Source organism: Capsicum annuum, chromosome 10, assembly GCF_002878395.1.
Source record: "Capsicum annuum cultivar UCD-10X-F1 chromosome 10, UCD10Xv1.1, whole genome shotgun sequence".
Lineage (NCBI taxonomy): Eukaryota > Viridiplantae > Streptophyta > Magnoliopsida > Solanales > Solanaceae > Capsicum > Capsicum annuum.
In genome coordinates this window covers 88,536,488-88,541,335 of record NC_061120.1, presented here as the reverse complement: position 1 = coordinate 88,541,335, position 4,848 = coordinate 88,536,488, and positions in this window count along the sequence as shown.

The following is a 4,848-nucleotide window of genomic DNA, read 5'->3' as shown; positions in this document are numbered from 1 at the left end:
CAAATACAAATCTTAACATTATCAAATACAATATGTTACACAAGACTTAAATGCAAAAATACAAATTATCTAATCAAAACATATACAAATAAAAATCTTAACATTATCAAATACAATATGTTACAAAAGACTTCAATAAAAAAATACAAATTATCTAATGAAAACATATATAAATACAAATCTTAATATTATCAAATACAATATGTTACACAAGACTTAAATGCAAAAATACATATCTTAAATATCTAATACAGAATAAATACAACTCTAAAAATTATAAGTAACAAATCCCATAAATTTTCAGAATTACATATCTATAACATAACATATATATATCTTCACATTGGGAACTACAAATTTCATAACTTGATTGAAAGCTAAAATAAGCACACAACTTATTAATTGCATATATAAAATACATATATTAACATATTGTACATAAACTACAAAATTTTGCAAATGCAACAATATTTCCTCAACTTTCTCTTCAGATGGCGATTCATAATCAGATGAACCCGGGCTTGAATGAGATTTTTCATTTGACTTTCATTTTTTTCGCTGTTTTTTGATTTTTTTTTTTAGATTTGGGGGACAAAGATTCCCTCATTGCTTTTCGTTTCATTATTTCAATAGACTTTTGTGGATCGTTTCGCTTCTTCGATCTCAACTCTTGTAAGTTAAGACTTCCCTTTGGCTGATTATTACAAGAAACCAAGTTAATGTTTTTGTCTTGGGTTAAACCTAGGCTAAAAGGTAGTATTTCATCAAAATTCATAGAACAATTTGCATGCTTTGACATTATATCGGTAAACAAGAAAAAAATCAACACACGAAATTAAACCCAAAATAACACCCAAATTAAACACACACAGTTATATGGAAAAAATAGTGACGAACAAGAAAAAGAAAAAGTCATAAGAAAAATTTAACATGCATTAACTGAAAAATCACTTACCATAAAAGGTGGAAACAAGGTTTATCAAGATTTAGGTAGAAATTTACGGATTTTGAAAAAAAAATAGCCGAAGGAGATATTGGAGGGAATTGAATCTTTGTTTGTGTGTGAAAATAGGTAAACAGAAGGTAAAGAGGCGTGAAAAGCGTATAGTGAAAAAAAGAGAGTGGATGTCACGCGGCAGTTAATTAAAAATGTAAACTATTGCTACTTTTGCTAATAGTTATAGTTTTGGGAAACTATTGTTATTACTTGTAATTATTGTCTTAAAGTTGCTAGTTTATGTAATTTTTCCTTTTTTAAACCCTTATTTGCTTATGTGGCATTAACATGATTATTTGGCAAAACGCGTGTAAACACGCATTTTTTTGGGCGCATGATTAAATTAAAAAAATATTTATAATATTTAAAAAATTTAAAACACAGTAAGTTAAAAAAAAAACTAAAATCTCCCCCCCCCCAACCTCCGTTCCAGCACCGTCCCCCATCCCCCGGGCCGTCTACCACCCTCTCCCCCACCATCACCCTACCAGCCCATGTCCCGCCACGCCGTCCACCACCTTCCCTCATCCCCTACACTGTCCACCACATTCCCCCATCCCTATACGCCATCCACCACCCTCCCTCGTCCCCCCACGTTGTCCACCACCTTTTCCCGTCCCCCTCCCCCCGTCGTCCACCACCTTCCCCCCACCGTCCACCATCCTCCCCCCCCCCCCACCCCCACGTTGTCCACCCCTCTCCCCCCCCCCCCCCCCCCACGCCGTCCACCTACATCAGCCAAAACAACCTCCCACAGCCGGCCCCCTACCGTTTTAATTATTCTAATAATTAATATCCTATTATAATTAAGTTATATTAATAGGATATTAATTATTATTTTTATTTTTTAAATAATAATAAAGATGAATTTTATTTTAAGAAATAAAATTTCAATTTATTATTTTGCTATTTGTTTAATTGGTAGAGATGAATTTTGTTATATAATGGTGGGGGTGAAATTTTTTTTTGTTAAAGTTTTTGATTATATGATATATAGTGAAATTTTGAGTTAAAATCTCATGTTCGTTGTTGACGTTTTTGATTTTGTAATATAAATTACAAGATTTTTTGATTTTGAATTGTAATTTTTAATTTATTATTTTATTATTTTATTGTTTACCTATTTTTTATTTAATATTATTAATTAATGAAGATATTATGACATTTCATGATTTATATGACGTGGATATGACATAAAGATGATGTGGAGCTTATGTGGAGCTAACGTGGAGCTTTTTTAAAGGAGAGTGAGGCACACATATAGTCTGGAGGGTTTAAAATATTGGATTTTGATGGGTTGAAGGGTTCAGATGACAAAGGGTTATGTAGTAGTATCCACTTTACAAACCAGACCAAGTACAAGGGTCCACCGAGCTATTTTGCTTATTTTATTTAGCAATTAACTTCTTTAACCATCAATTTATCAATTCAAGCATTATTACTTTTATTTTATGTTATGACTATGTTTCTTGTGATCATATAAACGAACGCAACTACACTTTAGATATTAATCATATCTATAACATGTGAAAAATATACGGTGCGACTTTTACAGATTTCAATTAAGGACACTTTCATGCAAAATATTACGAATACTTTATTGAAAAGAGTAATATGAATATTATGACCTCAACAAGTAGGCATCACATGATTTTGACTGGAAAGAGAGTATAGATAATTAGTTACGGAAAACAAAAAATACATCATTTCACCGCTGAACTTGTCTGAATAACTTACTTTAGAACCTAAACTACATGTGCAATTATATACCCCTTTTAACAACTTTCAAGTGAATTTTACACCCCTAAATATGAGACGTGGCAAATTTTGTATATTTCAGCGCGTAAATGATCAAAAAATGGTGAGATTTCATTCCTTTCTTCTTCCTCACATCCCACCACCCCTTATCTTCTTCTTTTCAAACCCCACTACCCCTTTTCTTCTCCTTTCTCCATTTTTTTCACTTCTACCCATCAACAATCTCCAACCATATACATAGAAAATATTTTTAAGAATAAAAAATTCAATATTTTTTTTCTTTCCAATCTTACCCATCAATCATCTTCAATCAAATACATAGTAAAATATTTCAAGAATCAAAATTCTAATATTTTTTTCACTCCTATCCATCAATCATCTCCAATTTCTCCTCCTTCAACAACCCCTCCCCCCCCCCACCCTAATCTCTTCTCCTTCAATTATCAAATCCATCTCCCCCACCCTATTTCCATGCCAAATTTCCTCCTTCAACTGTCAAATTCGTCATTTTCATCCCTATTTCTCCTCTTTTAACTGCAAAATCCGCCACCTCGAACATCAATGTAGAAAGTCAACTAGTGGTGTTAATGGTGGCAGTGAGGAAAAGAGAGCTACACAAATTAAATTATGATTGAGACTTATCGATCAATCTCAAGTTAATTCAAGTCAGCTTTTGATTTGATGAAGAAAAAAACTCACTGAAAAGCTTGCAATAATGGAAAATCATAGAGAAAATCACTGAAAATCTTGCAGCAACTTTTGATTTCTCAAAAAACGTTTGCAATTCTCTTTCCATACACAAACTAACTTCACGAGTCAAGTGATACCGGAAAATCATGCCAAAAAAAATAAAGTAAGAGAGTGGGGGGTGAGGGAGTTTCAAATTCAAGAAAAAAAGCGGACGAGTTTGGGGGGAGGGAAAGCTAGATTTAGGGGTGGGGGTGGGGTGGGGTGCAGTGGAATCGCACATTCAAGAAAGGAAGAGAAAGGGTTGGGGTGGGGGGTGGGGCGGTAGAGAAGAAAGGTTAGGAATAAATTTTATATATATATATATATATATATATATATATATATATATATATATATATACTAATTTGACCATCTATTATCATATATTGTAACTAATACCTTAGTTCCTAATCTCTTTATTATTATTATATATCTATTATTATCTTTGTCTTCTGTTCATTACTATCTATCTGTCTATATTATATCTATATAATAATACTATATAATATAGATTTATATTATTATAGTATATAAATTTATAAAAATCTACTATATTGGTGTAAAAATTTATATATACATATCTGTCTATTATGAATTTATATATACATATCTGTCTATTATTTGGAATTTATATATACATATCTGTCTATTATTGGTATCAGAGCCCTAAGATTTTAGAAGACTTTATATGGTGTTGTCAAGAACTGAGAAACGAAAACCTAGGCCCTACGAATGTCTAGTAATATTAGATTTAGAATATTATTGGTCTACTAGAAATATAAAGAGATAACTTATAAATTTTTAAAATATCTTACTACAACATAGGCAGTTAAGTATTAAATTATTTGAGCTTTCTCCAGAATTGAGAGAATAAGTCTGGACAGAACTACAAGAAGTAGATAATAGATTAAGAGAAGTCAAAAACCAAATATCTTATATTAACCAAGCACTATGGGTAGATAAGATTTTGAGAGATATGTTTCTTTTTTATCTAGCTTAATGAACACACCTCATAGAAATATAAAATCATTAGAAGAAATTTAGAATAATTTGTATAGTTTATACTTAGAATATAAAAGACTAAATAATACAAAAGAAGAACCGAGAAGACTAGATAATCTAATCACCATAATATTCGATTTAGAGTACGAATTGATAAAGCATCTTAGGTCTAGAAATAATAATAAATGAAAAGACATCCTTTTGCTAACGATATACAATTCAGATATTAGCTTTTAAATGGAGAAATAAAAAAGAGGGCAGACAAAGTAGCAGAAGAAATAGTTTTGAGTAACTATCTAGACTTATTAGCAACTCTAGAAACATCACAATCAAAATTTTTCAAAGAATATTTAAGTGAAATA